The sequence below is a fragment of the Anguilla rostrata genome, chromosome 2 (genome assembly GCF_018555375.3).
Source record: "Anguilla rostrata isolate EN2019 chromosome 2, ASM1855537v3, whole genome shotgun sequence".
Lineage (NCBI taxonomy): Eukaryota > Metazoa > Chordata > Actinopteri > Anguilliformes > Anguillidae > Anguilla > Anguilla rostrata.
The window spans coordinates 40,568,887-40,588,100 of record NC_057934.1 but is presented as its reverse complement, the minus strand read 5'-3'; the positions used below and the strand labels follow the sequence as shown (position 1 = coordinate 40,588,100).

The window sequence follows — 19,214 nt, the reverse complement described above, 5'->3', positions numbered from 1 at the left end:
TCAGACTTTAGTTGTCTAGAAGTGCTCCAGTGTAGGGTCAGCATTATCCTATACTCTCTCATGTACATTCCTCAAGCAATCATTTAAGGAGATATTGAATATTTTATTCTTAAAAAGCATATTTTCAGCCTAGGACAAAAAATTGCTGATTGTGAATCTACAATTCAAAATGATTCATTTTTGCAAAATTCTAGTTGAAAGCTATTGCTTTTGTGTTCAGCATGTATTTTTGGTGAGCAAGGTGGGTAAAAATTCAGTTTAGTCCTGCCTTGGTTTTATTTTGCTCTGGGGAATGTTTTTATGTTTCTGCAATTATATAAATAACATCTGAAATGTCTTGCAAGGAGAGCACTGAATGCGTATAATGACTCTGTGTAGCAGTGCATAATTATTGTATGCTGTAAACACTAAATGTGATGTTTATTGCAATAAGGTGCTTTCTGGTGAATGATCTGTCAGCTGGTTTTATTTTTCTGTTCATTTTGTATAAGATAAGTCAGATAGCAAAGTACGTACAGTGGGTATGGGGTCTGAAAGTATCTTCAAATCGGCAGTGATGAAAAATTGACCATTACATTCTTATTACATTCTTTTTGTATTCCTACATCAGCTATGACAAAGATCAGAAAAAAGTATAATCTTTTGAAATTGACCAAGTAAACTTAAATGGAAACTCTAGTCTAGGTAATGGTGGTAATGGTAATCTTCCGGTAGTGCTTCCTATTTTTTTAATTGCTTTGTGAAAAAAACATTAGTTTGTTTGAATTGCTCTTTCTGGGTCATGCTTTAGTTTGTATTGAGATTTACTAAGCTACACTTACAGTGGTACAGGAAACCACACAAGTTCCCTGTTCTCTATGTAGAAATTTCCAGTAGGTTATCGGCTCTATATATTACCCAGCTACTAATTAATGGATGTTTACAGATCCTAATGCAGTGCAGCTGTAGTTGCAGTAGTTCCAGTAAGTTGTTGGTAGTCCTTTGAGATTACAGAGATTGTGCTGTTCCTCTGTGGAAGTAGCTGACTAGCCAGCAGACAACATGTTGACATTATGCACCTGCAGGTAATTTTTCTCATCATCTGCAATACAGATTATTCCGTACATCCTATTTATGCACTTGTGTGTTTGTGTTGTTCAGGTGTGGAAGTTTGGCACTGGACTGCAGACAACTGCTGGGAAATTTTTTGAAAATCAAATGGTATTTTTTTTTTTTGGAGGAAATGAGGAAGCACAGGTGCAAATAATATGGCATTAAACCATTAGTTTTTAAAACTTAGGTTGTTCAGTTTTACATTTAAATAAGTGTAATAACCTAACTATTATATATTTGTGTTGAAATTAATGTATTTTTCTGAGGCTTGATTTTCAACAAGAAGATTCATTCTGACAAGACAGTTGTGAGGGAAATTTATGTTCGAAAAATAGGTTGATGTGGTGTACGTGTCACATACGACATTCACCATAAGGAATCTTAGTTGGTAGTAGTCAAAAGATGTGTCTCAAGTGGCCCTACAGTTCAACAGGAACAAGTTCTGAACAATCACTCAAGAGTGAGCAAACCTTATTTTGGAGGCCATAGCAAATTGCCTACTATTTTGGGGTGTTGCAACAGCTTTTACAGGCTTTCCCCACTGAAATAGCAGAAGAAGAAACACTCCTATTATTAGGCAAGCTTTTCCCCCTCCGAAATGTAGTCACACCATAAATAATCCTGCATCAATCAATAGTCCCAGGATCAATTCCCTCTGATATAGTGTTTGGAAATTTAGGTATTAGAGCCATTTTTTCTCAGGGTGTGAGTGCTAATTCATTAACTCAACTACATTGGATGTTAGAATCAGTATAGGTTTTCATTTACACTTAGCACTGTCAGTTTTCTTTGCCCAGTGTGAATTCAGACTTACTAAATTTTTTTAACCCATTAAGGCATCAGTCATGTATGTGGCATGCTATCTTAATTATGCCTTTTTACAGTTTCCCCATGGCTGGCAAATCTCATCATAATTTGCCTTAAAGAGGAATTCCACCGTAAAATGAACTTTTACACGTAGAAGAGTAGCTCTCCTCCTGAATAAAATGAGCTCTCAACCAGCTCTCTACTTGTAGTAAGTGCAGATATAGCTTCAAACTACTGCGCATGTGCCAGGTACCTGCTTTACTAAAGACTACAGCAGGCAGGCACTTACAGTTTGTGACAGAGAACTAATTTGCTGTTTGATTTTTAATTCTCCGCCCCAAAGTTCGCAGTACGCCTCGCTTATGCGCGTCTTTTTACACGCGTATATATTTTAAATACGCCATACCGCATCTGTTTCATGTTTGTTTGTTGGTTAAAGTTGTATGGGGAATTGTCAGTAGGCTATCCATCAAAACCTTACATTTTACTCTTAATCATTACAAACAGTTTATATGCATTTTAACGGGTGCACACGTTACTTTGTATCTCTAGTACACTATGTTAAATCCAGGTTAAGGCTGCTGCATACTTACCGCGTTCCGCGTCCGCGGACAGCTGCGGACTTGTACCGGTAGCGCGGACGCGCACGCGGTTCCATTCATACTAAAATTGAGGGTCCGCATCGGTCTGGCGTTCCATGCATGCGCACTTCCCGATCTACACTTCCATTACCACAGAGTGAATGCGTAAGTGAATGCGATGATAAAAAAAAATTTCGGTTACGCTGACCTATAAAACGCTATTCCAAAAGAAAAATTAGACATGGTATACATCGTTAGAAAGCTTATACTCTCACCTACTGAATAAATGAATTGTCAATCAAGACAGACTGTACTAAAAAGGGTGACAACGCCGTAAACAACAGGTGTGGTATTACGCACAGCAATTTTGGAAGGTACCCAGGCATCACATATGCGCGTGTATTTCACAACCGGATTGTCCAAGACAATATATGACCACTCAGTCTCAAAAGGGACATCTCTACGCATAAAACTAATGGGAAGGTTGTATAGTTATTCAATATTTAGTCCCAGATATTGACTGTAGAATGACATGGTATCATTTTTTAAAACTTGGTCTCGTTTATTTTGTTATTCAGTGAGCAGCGTTTTCACTGCCATATTGGCATATCTTAGGGCTATTGACGGGTTTATCTTGTTGCTATGATGAAAGAATGGTTAGTGGTGAAAGAATATTTTTATGAATACCCATATAGACAATATAAATGTGGGTAACGGTGGATCTCCTTGCACAACCTCTCTTCAAAACAAGCATCCATTTTGTTATCTGGAGCATGCGCAGTCGGCGCGCTTGCTATGCATACAGTCTGCGAGGTCACAAATTTTGGGTTGCGCGCAGACGTCCGCATAGGGGTCCGCGCGGACATGGGCGGATGACAACATTTACGTCATGCGGACCCTCGCGGACACGTGGACGCGGAAAGTATGAATAAAGGCTTTTACATAGTCTATAAGTACAGGGCACATACGCCGTGCGGATGGACAGTCCGCAGTCGTTTGCCCTTTCATAGTCCAGTTGTACCACCGCATACCCAAGCCCTACATTTCCCACAATCTTTGCGCGTCATTTTCCCTTTCTGCCGGAAGTTACAGACTGTAAACAACATGGCCTCGTCCTTGCCCAGCGTTGTGCTTATTTCTCTCCATGAATTGTTGTTCTTCTGAAAATCTTTATAATCCCGTTGGGATGAATCGTATAAGTGCCTTCTCACCTCTTCAGCCAGTCTCTCTTCAAATGTTGACTCCATGTCTGTTTTGTATATTCCGCATCACCACGTGTTTCCGGTGCCACATGAAATGCATGTCGATGTGAAACAGTTTCATACCGAGCCATGATTTGTGTGACACCGGTACGCGTACGCTAGGTACGCACGGTCACAAAAATTGAGCTTCACGCGGACATGTCCAGGCGGACGTACGCTGAGGTCCGCTATTTCGTCATTTTGACCGCGGACCCCAGTGGAGTCCGGTCCGTGTATGATACGTCTGGACCATGAATTGGCCTTTAGCCTTTATACTCACGGTGAATCGTTTCTGCAGCATTTGGGCAAAGGAGGGCGTTGCACTCATCATGGTGGTTGTATGCCTTGTGGGTAGTGTAGTTCACAGTGGTTTATTGCAGAGGGGGAATCAGTTTTAATGTTCTATGTAATTGTGATGTATTCCTAGGGGGGTAGGCATATTTGTTGAGTGTGAGTTTGTGTATTTTCATGTTTTATAGATTGGATAGCAAATTGCACTTTTTATGATTTATGTTTAGTTAATCGATTTTAATGCTAAGAATGGTATGGTCTGAGGGGGGTTAACCTATTTCATCCATTTGGATCAGTTGAGAGAGCTTGGGATTGAGTGGCGAGCCTACTCAATTCTCCCAAAGGAAATGTTAGGGAAGTGATTGCCTGTTTTTCTTTATTTGCTTATTTAGTTTTGTCATTATTTAGTTTGTTGGTTTTTGCACTTTAAATACAATAAATTTCACTGTTCACCCTATTTCTGTTGTCGGCCTCCTGTGTGACTGCTTGCCATCCTCACACAGTTCATGGGCAGGCATCAGACAATCCCTGACACAGGTTGCCACTCCTTCTGAATAAAATTGGGCTGGGAATTACTAATTGGCTGGAAAGAGGGTAACAAGCTGGCCACTAACGAAAGAGAATCTAGGTTTATGTGATCAATTCTGTTTATTTTACTGCTAAGGTTCTAATAAAAAGAAAAGTTTGTTTCAGTGGGACAAATTGCCTGGGTTTAATGTAACTATCACATAACATAACATATTGATGAGAACAGGCCATTTAACCCAACAATGCTCACCATTTTCCTAACTAAATTGTACCTAGTGCTCTGATTACCTACCGACTAGATAGTATCTAACAGTATATCAAGCCTGGTCTTGAAAATCCCTCAAGTTTTTGCATCTACTATGTGACCTGGCAGGCTATCCCACACATTGACAACTCTGTGTGGAAAAAAAACACTTCCTAATGTCTGTTCAGAATTTACCTTTTGCTAATTTCCATTCATGTCCCCTTGTTCTACTAACAGAACTCAACCTGAAGAATCTCTTGTAGTTCACTTTGTTAATCACCTTTATGAATTTAAAAGCCGCAATTAAATCCCCCTTAAGTATTCTTGTATGAAGACTGAAGAGGTTAAGCATTTTAAGTCTTTCCTCATAGCTTTTATCTTTCATACTAGGAATCAATTTGGTTGCCCTTCTTTGAACCATTTCCAGAGCCTCTATATCTTTCTTGTAGTACGGTCCCCAGAACTGCACACATTACCCCAAGTGTGGTAACAAATGTATTGTCTGAGATAAGTATAACTTCCTTGGATTTATACTCAATACTTTTTGCTATATATCCTAGAATCCTATTGGCCTTTCTTTTTTTTTTTTACTGTTACAGCACAGTGCCTAGAACCTGAAAGGCAACCATTACAAGTCTTTTTCAAATTGAGCACATTCAAATTGTGTTCCTCTCATAAAGTAATCCTGCCTTATGTTTTTATTTTTCCACATGCAGAACCTTGCATTTAGCTATATTGCATTTAATTTGCCAGGTTTCTGCCCACTTCTGGATTTGGTTTATGTTTAAGATTTGAATAGCTGTTGTTTCATAGCAAGTTATTTCAGACATGGTCACGGCTTGTGCAATATGTGGTTGTCATCATGAATTCGGCAAGAACACGTTTTTATAGAATACCGATGTGAGCAAGAATATGGGAGAGGAGACAAAGTCATTAAGCCAGGCAAGGAGAAATGTATGGTTGACATTCCCTCATTCGATGGCTGATAGGGATATTCTCCACATCTACATTTTTCAATAAATTATCTGACAAAAATATCAAGCTTGTTTCATTCATTGTTCTTTTATTGGCATTTTTCATTGCTTTTCTAAACGAAACAACAACAGTGAAATAACCTACTTGTCACAGCAGTTACCCCGAGTATTTTTCTAACGTGAGTTTGGTCAACACCCCCTTCGCCTACATTGAATGTATCTCCAAATTCAAATTACCCGCCCGGTGAAGTTCTTCAGAAATGAGGAAGAATAGCAGTATGTGCCGTTATGACGTATACTTTTACCTCTTTTTGCGGCCAATTTCTACAGAAATTGCTTCAGCCAGCCATGCAGAGAGAATAAGTTACGCCTTGATCTATTAAATCAAGGTGTAACTTATGTTATTTAGTGGTGGAATTCCCCTTTAAAGATTGTTCACAGTGGTTTTTTTTAGTCATGCTTGCGCTCTATCAGATTGTACGTATAATTTTTTAAAAGGCCTTGAAAATAGTATGTTTAACCAGGCAGAAATACTTTAAAGGCTGAAAGTGTCATTGTAAAATTTGTTTTTGTCATCAAAGGTAGTAGCCTTTGACGCTGACTGCAATACCTACAGTAGATGAGCCTCTGTAAATACATGCTCACAAACAAGAGCCTGGTAATTCATGCCTGCACACCCTGATCTGGGCAAAGGTGGATTATCTTGTTGACGACTGAATTCAACACCTCTTCGTCTGTGTTATCATTTTTGTATGACATCATATGTTTTTCAGCAGCTTGTGGGTTAAAGTAAATCAGACACTATTTTCCAAAATTGCCCAGTCAGTTTGCCAAGATGGACAAAAATAAATTTAAATACATTTCAAGTGCTTGAATGGAAAAGATATGATAAAATAACTTTATTGGTGCCTGCGGGACAAAAAATCTTTTGGGAACGCATTTGTGTTGTGACATACAATATACATATATAAATGCTATTCACAGTATAAAGAGGCAGTCCTAAGTTTTGGAGAGCATAAATGTTGAGAATATGATTAAGAAAGTAGGGTGTATGTGCTGGGAATGCATTAGTGTTTGTGACTAGACCAGGGGATGGTAAGGAATGTACTGGGGAACAATCATAAGAATGACTTTAGTCTTCAGTTCATACTGCTCATCTGCCAAACAAATTTAATCGGCGTTATGAAAAAAAAAAGGAATACATTCCATTCTTGGAGACCAGTGTGATTTTGTCCAAAGGAGGTGATATGTAAAAAAAATGTGAGTCAAATTCTCTGTTATGGTCATTAGAGTGATGGCCTCCATTCATGCCTCACAATGCTCTGGTTTCGTGTCTGGGGCTTGTCTGTCTTACGGGGCCATTTGAGCTTGCCTACATGCTTATCCAAAACTGAATGTTACTGTAGGTATGTGCAAAATCAATGTAAGCAAAACCAATTATTTATTTGCACAGCACCAGGGTGCTATGATCTCATGCATGATTTGGATAATTGCATTTCTCAAGGGCAGCTGATTCTTGAGGGACATTAGTTACATGCATGTGGACTTCAAGTCCTATTTGCATGCTAAGTAAAAATGGGCTGATGTTGTTTTTTTTTTAAGGGAGTATAAATTAAAATGTAAAGGGGAAAACATAATTTTCCATGGAAAATATTGAATTATAAATGCATTTATGTACTCTGTACACATCTAGAAGCACACAGGTGTGCATACACAAATATGTAAATATTAGTTTGCTCATGTGTTTCTTGGTACACTCCATAGCCAAACGTATATGAACACCTGACATCCAACATTTCATCCAAAATTATGGCAATTAAAATGGAGTTGATCCACCCTTTACTGCTATAACAACCTCCTCTCTTCTGGAAAGGCTTCATACTAGATTTTGGAGCTGCAGGGATTTGTTTGCATTCAGCCAGAAGAGCATTAGTGAGGTCAGGCACCGATTGGGCGATTAGGCCTGCCTTGCAGTTGGCTTTCCAACTGATCCCAAAGGTGCTGGATGGGGTTCAGGTCAGGGCTCTGTGCAGATTAGTCAAGTTCTTCCACACTGTTCTGGACAAAACCATTTATATATGTACCCGTCATGTCATGCTAAGACAGGAAAGGGCCTTCCCCAAACTGTTGAGGAAGCACAGAATCATCTAGAATGCATTGTATGCTGTAACATTAAGATTTGCCTTCACTGGAACTAAGGGGCCGAACCATGAAAAACAGCCCCAGACCTAGGGGCGTCCAGATACTTTTGGTCATGTAGTGTATATTGGCACTCCAGAAAAAACTGATATTTCTGTGCTGTGCTTCCTGATATCTCCTGGAATGTGTAACACTCAGGCAGCATCACATCATCACATTCTGAGGGGGATAGACACAGCTCAGTGGTGCCAGAAGCAGCTCTCAGAAGAGAACACAGTCCTTTAAAAGCCCTGCCCTGTAAGTGAGGAGCAAGGCACATGTAGCATGTTGAATCTGAAGAAAATACTGCAGACTATCAATGGCATGCACTTCTGCAGGTGCTGTTTAAAAGGACAGCTTTACAGTCCTCTGCCACTTGTTTGTGGGGATATATAGGGATGCTATTAATTTGTAAATGTTATACATCTCTTGATTGAGTTTGATTATTTTTTCTATATGAGGTATATTTGAGGTTTATTTCCTACCATTGTTTGATATTTTCTATCCTAGGGATTAATGTAGCACATATCCAGTGATTTTTTGTGCAGTAATTCATATAATTTGGTTGCAGAACACATTGCTCGACTGAAACAAATTAACAATGTTTAAAGAGTAGAAGAATACTACTGATTTCATGCTCACGACCAACACAATTTGGAAGATACAGATGTGATGTGATGCTACAGTTATGTACATGTTTGAAACCATCAAACCCGTCCTTGTTGGGATACTTGAGGAGGTGCAGCTGGTGGCCCCTGTGACCTGCTTGGTCATTTTAAACACAATTCACCGGAAATCGTGCGTTTAAGCTGTGATGTCTGTATTCTCCGATTCGTAGTCAGTGCCTTGCAGAGGGATGTAATGCTGTGATTATTTGCCTCACACATGCTGTTATCCAGGGAAGCATACACACTGTAGCTTACACGTTTTGCATGTTATCCCTTTATACAGCTGGCTATTTTACTGGAGCATGTTAGTGTGTTGTTAGATTCTGCAGCAGCATTGACCCACTGGGGGCTTGAAGTTGCATTCTTTTGATTCCAGGTCCACTTACAGTCCAGTAGACCACACAGCCTGCGGTCTCAGCAGCAGCTGTCTCAGTGGACTTTCAGGGATCGTATACTCTTACAGGAATTCCGTGTTCCTCCACAATTTAATACGCTTCCTCTTATTCCTTAATGACATCGGGAGTTCAATTTTTAATCCTCATGAAATAATGGATAACCTTGCCTCTGCTGAATCCTAGGCAGTTGACTCAAAAGGAGAAAGCCTCAATGAGCATGTGCAATGTTTCTGCAGAATACGGAGAATTGCCCAGTCTCACTGACATCCTTGTCACCAAACGCTTCAGGGAACTGAAACGATGTCATGCCATTGCTGTATTAGTAGGCTATAGCACTACTGCTTTATAATTGGCTAAGTAGATAACCTTTGGTGCCACTGTGTAAATATGTTGTATCAATATTAATAAGGATTTCTTTCATATTTTTTTATTTATTTTTTATTTTTTACCAAAGCAGGTGAAGGAAACTGACTGTTTATGCATTTGTTTGTACAATTGTAGTCTGCACCTTGAGTGAGAGTCAGGGGCGAGGCTTGGGTCCCGGTCTACTGTGTCGGGTGATGGAGCAGCCCTGTGTCGTGTGCTGTGGAGTAGGGCGCTGGGTGGCACAAGCCCCTGCAGAAGAGCCAGGGACACACAAGATGGTGAGTGTGCCGGTTACCACGGCAACAGGGTCTCTGAGAGTCCGCCTCCATTTCACAGCGTGGTACAGGGACAGACAAATCATAGAAAGGTAGAGAGAATGCTAGAGGAGAGATTATACAAAGACCTCGATAGATGGATGATGGATGGATGGATGGGTAAATGGATAGGTGCACTATTGGACAGATGTGTGACAGTTATTGTCCTCACCCCTTCATTATTTCATTCCTTAGCTGATTCTGTATATCCCCTCTCTGTCATTCCCATTTGAACAGATCTTGGTCTGAAATGAAAAAAACTATTAAAGTCAGAGCCAGACAGAGCTTCAGTCGAGGTGTCCGTAGCAGTATTTGTTCAGATTCTTTATGATGTATGTCTGTCTGAATGTGTATCCCAAGGAATGAGTCTATCACTGAGTGAGGTTGGCATAGTTGAGCGGGTCGGATTTCAGCATGACTGGATCTGATTGTTCTTGGTTGAGCCTGACTATACCCTTGCCAGCTAGCTGGAAACACGAGATCCATAAAACATACAGTACAACCTCAGGTTTTTGTACTTCTGTCTAAATTATTTGATTCATAGCATTTACTCTAAACCAAGGTAAATGGTTACTGTATATACTGTGTATAGTTTGATTCATGACTGGGCACTGGCTTCTTCTATTAGCTTACCTTACATAATAGTATCTTGCTAATGCTGAGTATTAAATATAATTAATGCCGATTCATTTATCACTGTGTCTGCTGATGTCACTCGATTACTTTTGTTCATAATAAGCAATCTGAGCCTATGACTCTTCAGAAACCCTTCAAACTACTGGGCCTTTTAGGTTATAAAGTGTGCACTGGAAATATTGACATGCCTGCATTCTGACAGTTAAGACCAATTCTGCTAGAAGTGAGCATGTACAGTCATTCAAGAAAAGCTATTATTAAGATTCATGTAGACCAGTGTTTCAGAATACAACATATCTAAATAACTGAATACTCAGTCTAAGCTCTCTGCCGTTGGGGTCCTACTGTTATGATTGAAAGACTTGAAAGAATTGAGGAAATATTTGGTAGCATTGCTTTGGAATGCATCTTATTTAATTTCGGTGTGGCAAGATAGCCTATATTGTTTGTAGTACCGTAACTTGGTGTCATTTTGATATCAATACTTTTAATGGCAGGCCTGGATTTTGGCAGTCTGAATGAATGAGTTATAGACGGTGTATGTCTTGTATGTGTGAGTAACTTGGCATTTTTGTACGTTGAAAACGTGTTTTTTATGAGATATCATTTCTTTTTGCAAAGCGTTTTATTATGAGAGTGAGAAATGCGAAGTGACCCTGTAAGAAACGGTTGTGGATTATGGCTATCCTTGTGTGAATTTGTACAGTCTGATGAGCGTGTACCGTTCAGCAGTTTCGGTTTGCTATATATGTAAAACAGTGGCTGTGACAAAGGGTGCGGTGGTGTAAGTGTAAACGCATCAGAAACGCAGGTGAAATATGGCCAGTGTATGTACTCACAGATTTGACGGCCATCCAACGAGCCTTGAGTGGCAAAAGAATCAGCAAGCCCGTAGAATTAGAGCTCCCTAGGTCGCAATTGTGTACCCTTCTGTCCTGCTCCGTTGTCTGTTATTTCGTGGAGATGCACTTTTAGTGTTTGTAAGGTTTATAAGGCATTTTGATAGGCTTATCTGCAGGTAGGAATCCTCTTTGCTGTTTTGCTAAGCTAGAACCGGAAAACTTGATAGTGGAGAATAGGAGCAGGCGCATATGTCCCAGCAGGCTTTGCATATGAGAAAATAACAACAGTGTGAGAGAAATGAGGAGAAATTATGAAATTGCGTAGTTGAAACAATATGTTTTTAGCAGAATGGGCATGTAGGTGAAGGTTGACATGATAACAGACTATAGTGCGAAGTAAATTAAGTGACCATGCACGAGCTTAGTTTCCTTATCGAACGGTATATATAACAGTCTGTATAAAGCATTAGTTGTCAAAGTGGAGGGTTAAGTAACGTATGAAATCTATTGCACCGATGTGCTTTTCTCATGTTCCGTACTAGTAGTTATAATTATGAGTGAGTCATGATTTTAAATGTAATGTTTTAATGGGGAGTTGCAGAACGTACATACGTAGTAATTGTTTGTATGTGGCTAGATAGAGAACAGGGCGAGGTAACATGAATGTAGAAATGTGGCGTTTGCTGATAAGAAGGTTTTGTACGGTAGCCAAGTGAAGAAATATAGTTAGTAGAAATGGCACAGTGGTGAACTGGTGTAACTTTTTAATAAAAGGAATACATGTGCCGTCATGAAATGCATATGGGTGGCCGTGAGTGAGTTTTGGTAAAGCAAATATAAGCATAAGAAAACGTTAGTGTAAAAGAGGAAATGATCTGCCTGAGGGCAAGGCGGGACTCAATCCTTCAACCGGAGGTTTACCAGTCTGTGACTTTGTTAGTGCAGCACCATGACATAGCTATGCAATGCGTGAAATATCATTAGCAAACCTGTCTGTGGTTTTAAAGAAGAACACAGGCCAGTAAGCACAGAAGAGCTCCCGTTGAATCCATATGGCTTTGCAGTATATTGTAGCTGGTTAATAACTGAACGTGCAGACGGTACGTCATAATGCAGTGTATACGTTTGTTGAATGGCGGGTAGATATGGTGCAAAAGCAATAATTGAGAAGTAGTAGACAATTATTAGTGAGGGTAAAAACAGGTTAAAGAAACATGTTCCTAGCTGGGCTTGAACCTAGGACCCCATGTTCCCAAGACTGTAACCTTGCCCACTAGGCCACAGGCAGACTAGCTGTTTAAACTGGAAATGTTTCAGAGTAAAAAGGTATGGGTATTTTGCCTGTGTATGCAAGTTTTTGATTGGGTCGTGTAGGTGAAGATTTGGCTGGTGTCGGTAAAATATCCAATGGGGAGACATGTTGTTAGTGGGATAGGTGGCAGGAAAAATAAGAATGAGAAGAAGAAGAAGAAGAAGAAGGAGAAAACGCAAAATCCCCTTAGTTAGGGGCTTTATTGTGTGGACATGTGAAGTTGGGTATGAATTCTGTCTGTTGAAATGGGGTGAGAATGTACAAAATTTAATGTTTTTAAGGGCTGGGTGTCTGTGGCTGTATAGGTATGGGGCATGCCCCCGCCAAGGCGTAACTTGGCGGGATGGCATACCTGCCATCCCAATATCTCTATATTTCTATTCTTATGACTTATGGTTTGTGTGTAAACTATAAAAAAAGGCATAAATCGCCACACAGGTAGTTTTATTAAAAGGCATTAAGGTCAAAATGCAGGCCATCCATGACAATGATGGTGTAGCTGCCATGAAATCCAAGACCGGATGTTATAAACAGTGGCCGGGCTTTTTATGATCACAAACACAGGATACAAGAATCGGGGGTTTTCAGAATCTTATGTTTTCTCTGTGTTGCCACAGCCTAGCATGCGAGACAGTTAAAAATGGACTCCCATTTTCACAGCTTGATAACCATAAAAGATGTCCAGCTGGCATTATGCTTTACCATGCTGTGCCACGTTTATGAAAAATGAAACAACTGATGTAGAACGTGACTAAAATGAATCAGTTCATAGATGGCATCATAGACGTTCATTGATACCTTTTTGTGGACATCTGTTCCGGCTGAAAGTGACAAATTTGTTGATGGGATATCGCAAATATGTCTCCACAGGTGAGCACAGGTGTTCCTCATACAGTATATCCAAAAAAGAATGCAGTAATCATAATGGCAGGTGTACTCACAGTATAGGCATTAGGGGTGTGCAGAGACGTCATTATCTGTATCTGTATCTGTCAACCAACAAAATTATCTGTATCTGTATGTGTATTCGGATAGAAGACCGGAAGTGGGCGTGGTTTGTACCAGAAGTCATGTTAAATCAGGCAAATGTTGTATTTTCTAACCTAATATTCATTGGCAATTCAATGGCATATAATTAATTATGAAATATATTTCCACATCCTCATGCTGTACTTTTCATCTCTCTCTCTTTTTAATTTTTAAAGTTACAATCTCGAAGATTTCCGTTTCGTTCTCTTTGGTGGTACCAATGGCGAGAAGCGGTAATTGCAGGTGTGTTTTTGGACCTCACTTCCCATAGGTCCAACCGGATCCAACCAGTGTCGCCTGTGTGACGTCTGTCAGTTGGCACCTGGGCCACGCCAACTATTACACTCATTTACTGAATAAAAAATGGTTGTTATACAAGTAACGTTATGTACATACTCATTCATTGTCTAACGTTAGGCTAACTTAAGCTGTCTTTACACTGCCGAGCCGGGTTAAAATGCTGTAGCAGACCTGGGGTAGAATTAGTGATGATCAATTTCCAAAAACGTTCTTTATCTACCTTTTGCTCGGTATGAACATCTTTACACTGCAGAGAAGAATTTGCGGGATTCGCTGTGGCTCGTGCAATTATGTATCTCATGCATCATCATCGTGAATGATTGTTGTGTGATATTTTTGAAACAACTGCCTTGTTGTTTCTGGTTTTGCTAGCTAAACTGTTTGTGTACGCTGAGCTGGGTGTTAAATTAGCAATCAGAAGAAGAAGAAAACAAAAACAAAGGAGATTTCATCAAAAAGGGCATCAAGGCTGAAGGAACATATGAGGAAGCGTAATAAAATAATAACAACGCTAATCCATACTGCCGTATTCTTTTATTTAGTTTTCTCCGGCTTGACATCTTTACACAGAAATCAGACCCCGCTCTCCTCCACCTATACCCCGGCTTTATTCAGATCAATATATTGATGAACTTGATGGCAACGTAAATAACGGTAACATTAAGGCCAGTTCATCAATGATTTGCAACGAGACGGTTTTAGAATGTTGCAGAGAAAATTGCAGCGGTGTGAACTGGTTAGTTGCAGAGCGTCTGAAGTTGTTGCCTGGGGTCTCAAAAGACCCACCTTGTCAAATCGCCAAGTGCAGTTTTAGAACGTTCACAATCAGACGTCTTGGAATTTTGCAAGTTGCATCCAGTCTCGTTTCAAATCATTAATCTGAACTGGCCTTTAGTTAGCTACATTGCAACGCTGCAACAAGGTAGCATTGCATTCGAGAGACAGTTTGCGAGGTCGGTACCGGTTGGTAGCGTTAGCTAGCGTTTTTTCTAATTGTTAGCTGACATTAGATTGTGTTAATTACATTAGCTAGCTAGCTAACGCAACGTTACCTGATATGAGAGATGCATACTGTGCGCAACGTTGTCTAAACTAATGTTGCCTTTATTGACATAGTCCGGTAGCTAGCGTTAGCTGTGCAAATAGCTATGTAATTTAGTACCGTTACATTGTCATCAAATGTAATACGAAATCTACATCAACAAATAATATGACCTCTCATGTTACACAAAAACTTATTAGGGTTCCATAACCCCCCCATCTTAACGCTAGAAGACACCGGAAAAACAAGTACGCCGCTCACACACAAGTGAGTTGAAGAGCAGGCCTGTTGCGTTAGCTCCGCCTACCCTCTCTGGCGGACCAACCACTGATGGGTGATGGAATACGCGTCACTATCTATGCGCCGCTTGTGATTTTTTCCCGGGAATGTCGCCACAGACACCCAGTTTTTTAATCATAAATAATAATAATAATAATAATATAAATTCATGTAATAATAGGCTCAATCACCATTGCGTTACCTAATTCAGCGATAGATAGTGACTTAACATACATTTATTTTAATGAAAATCTTCGAGATTATTACTTTAACTAAACTAAGTTTTATGAACTATCTGAACCCCAGCACCCCCCCCCCCCCTTAACTGGGGCACATTGAATAATCAGAAACATAAAAAAAATGTTTTATAAATCGAAAGATTCTGTTTTGCATTAGAAATAGAAACTATTTACAGTAAAGATATATGGAAACATATCCTTCAGTTGAAGGGTGTGATGTCTGTAAGACATAAATTGCATTTTTGTAACGTTAACTACTGCTTTGCAATACCTTTGTATTGAATTGTACTGTTTCTTTAAACTGTTCAATAAAGTTATTTCAAATGCATCACTTCCTGTTAGTCAGACCAGGAAGTGAAAGCCACATATTCACAGCGGTGAATCAGTACATGGATCCATTCGTATCTACACACAAAGACTGACGAATCAATGTCGTAAGTCGAAGTATTTCATATAAGGGCTATTTGATGAAAAATGCATTTAATAAGTTAAGATTAAAAAACGTTGTAACAACAGCACAAGACTTAGTGCATTTTCCTTTTCTGTATTTTTATTATCCTGCAGTTTTCACTCCATGTCACTCTGAACGAGTTACCAGTAAAGGTTTATTCAGCTACTACGACGACTCTTTTTTCATTTTGAGTGGAGTTTAGCTTCGTGTTTAGTCTGCGGTTCTTACACCCTTACGAGAACACTGAAGTGAAAAGACAGAAGAGATCAGTATTTGTAAAGTATCAAAATGGCTTCCAAAAGCGTAAAACCATCAACCTTAAGTGCAAGATCATCAGCCTCTTCGTCCAGTACGGCAGGACGCGCCCGAGCTAAGGCTGAAGCAGCTAGGATAAGATCAGCGTACGCATCACAGCAACTAAAGCTGAAGCTATAATTAGCTAATAAGGATTTGGAGACAGGTGCTAGAGATGCAGAGAAAAGGAGAAGAGATGCTGAAACACAGTTTGAAAAAATTTGAATAGACGCAGAACTAGAAGTGTTACAGCTACAATGCGAAGCAGAAGCAACAGCAGAAGAAGCACAGACATTGGAAATGGCAGAAGGGTTGCAAGTTATAGACGAAGCTGTAGCAACAGAGTCTGAAAAAAGCAAAATCGAACGCACCAGTGAATATGTCCGTTCACAATACATCCTGAAACAATGTGCTAACTCCCCACACTCACCTGTTGTGGGCCCATCCCGTATGGAACCGGATAAGAGCCTCATAACATGACGGTCCTCCGCGGAAGACATTGCACAACCATCATTAGGTAACCCTAAAGCAGAATTTAAGACTGGCGATGATATATACTTACCTTCACCAACTAAAAATCAAGTCAAGACAGAAACCCAGTAGCCAGAATTCAATCCCAATGGAAACAGTCAACCATACTTACCTCAACACACGAATGGAAACTTTCAACCATACTCTCCTGAACGAATGAACGTGCATGCTGAGCCCTATATTCCAAAGCAAGCTTCTCCAGCCAGCCCAACACCTGTAGCAGAACCCTTGGCATAGTACTTAGCTAGACATGATCTTGCGACCTCAGGCCTGTACTAATTCGATGACAAGCCTGAAAACTACCGCGCATGGTACGCCTCATTCACCAATACAATCAGTGATATTAATTTGAGTGCAGCCCAGCAACTCGACCTCATGACAAAGTGGCTTGGCAAGGAGTCATGTGAATATGTGAAACGCATACGCTCAGTGTATGTTGGCAATCCCACTGTGGTGCTAAACAAGGCATGAGAACGTCTCCGCGAATGCTACGCCTCCCCAGAGATCATGGAGAAGTCACTTTTTCAGCGACTGGAGAGTTTCCCGAAGCTCACCAACAAAGACCACGTCAAGCTCCGCGAGCTTGGCGACTTGCTGACTGAGATCCTTGGTGCCAAAGAAGATGGCTATCTCACAGGTCTGTCGTATTTGGACACCTCACAAGGCCTCTCGCCAATCTCAGAAAAACTACCTTTTGGACTTCAAGAGAAGTGGCTGTCCGCTGGTTCAAGATACAAGGAAGAGAACGATGGTCGGTTCCCTCCCTTCGAGTACGTCTGCAGATTCGTGTGCTACGAAGCCAAAAGGCAGAACGATCCCAGCTTCATGCACCAAGGGGGCACTGCAACCTCTACCAAACAGGACAGATTCACCTTGAAGAAATTCAATAATGACAGACCTCGGTACACAAAACCGACGTTTCCTCAGTAAAAATCAACAAACAATCAAATGATGACCCCACCAAGACCTGCCCAGTGCACAATAAACCACACTCACTCCAGAATTGTAAAACATTCAGAAACAAAACAATCGATGAGAGAAAGGCCTTCCTCAAAGAGAAAGGAATATGTTTCAGATGTTGTGCATCGACCTTACACCTTGCTAAAGATTGCAAGTCATCAGTGAAGTGCCTAGAATGCGACCGCACCTACCACGTCACAGCCATGCATCCTGGCCCGCCAACTCAAACCCCAAATGCTCCTTCACTGTCACAAGAGAATGGCGGGGAGGAAGAAGCTAATGCTAACACGGCTGTTGTTAACTCAAGTTGCAAGAGGTTTGTAGTGCAGGCTAATGGAGCCGCTCTTGCGCAAAGATCTGCCCACAAAGGTATATCCAAAGGATGCTAGGCACAAGGCTGTCAATACCTACGTGATCATGGATGACCAGAGCAATCGCTCACTAGCGAGTTCTTCAACCTCTTTGGTGTAGAAGGCAAATCATTCCCGTACAGGCTGAGAACTTGCTCTGATTTAGTAGAAACGTCAGGGAGACGTGCCAAAGGATTCCAAGTTGAATCTCTGGATGGCAAAGTGGTCATTTCTCTCCCACTGCTCATTGAGTGTAGTGAGATCTTGAATAATCGCTCAGAGATTCCAACACCAAGTACCGTGCTGCACCAACCCCATCTCCAGCATATCGCCAAACACCTCCCAGAACTAGATCCGAATGCGGAAATTCTGCTGCTTCTCGGAAGAGACATTTTGAGAGCGCACAAGGTCAGACAGCAGGTTAACAGGCCGCACAATGCTCCGTTCACACAACGCCTAGACCTTGGCTGGGTGGTAGTGGGAGAAATGTGCCTGGGAAACGTTCATAAGTTGACGGTCAACAATTTGGAAGGTGGTCGTCATTCAATTTTTCAACCCTGCACAATGCATGTCAAGGGAACACTGGATAGCTTCAACTGAGCAGCCAAAGCTACAGAGAAGACGCTGGGGAAAACAGTGTTTAACAGAACGAAACACGACAACAGACTTGCTCTGTCGATTGAGGATACCATCTTCCTGGACAGGATGGATGCTAACATCTACAGAAACGATGATAATAGTTGGGTTGCCCCACTCCCTTTCACGGAACCACGCCAGCCTCTTCCCAACAACAGAGAGCAGGCCGTCAGCAGGTTTGCGTCTCTGCAGAGACTGCTAAAAAGAAAACCAGAAATGCAAGAACAGTATGTTGCATTCATGGGCAAGATCTTCCAAAATGGACACGCCGAGGTAGCGCCACTGCTGAAGGACGGTGAGGAATGCCTTCCTACGTTCGGAGTACATCATCCTCGAAAGCCCAACCAGATCAGGGTAGTCTTTGACTCTAGCGCCCAGTACTGTGGTGTCTCTCTCAACGACGTGTTGCTAACCGGTCCGGATCTGAATAATACCCTAATCGGGGTTCTTCTCCACTTTCAGAAAGAGAAAGTAGCAGTGTTAGCAGACATCCAACAGATGTTCCACTGTTTCATAGTGCGCAAAGACCACCGCAACTTTCTCCATGTCTTGTGGTACAAGGACAACGACATTAGTTTAGCTTCATGTTTAGTCTGCGGTTCTTACACCCTTACGAGAACACTAAAAAGGGAAT

The 19,214-nt window shown here is 40.9% G+C and overlaps 1 protein-coding gene across 4 annotated transcripts in view; it reads left to right on the top strand.

The window, feature by feature from the left end:
* The window catches only part of LOC135248030 (leucine-rich repeat-containing protein 4B-like), a 63,090-nt gene that overhangs the window by 22,624 nt on the left and 21,252 nt on the right, over positions 1–19,214 (top strand). For 3 of the 4 annotated variants that reach the window (XM_064322137.1, XM_064322138.1, XM_064322139.1), the window contains exon 2: positions 9,501–9,643. The exons of the other annotated variant lie outside the window; for it this stretch is intronic. The gene's annotated coding sequence lies outside the window, so the exon portion shown is untranslated. The remainder of the gene's footprint in view (positions 1–9,500; positions 9,644–19,214) is intronic. 4 annotated transcript variants of the gene reach the window in all.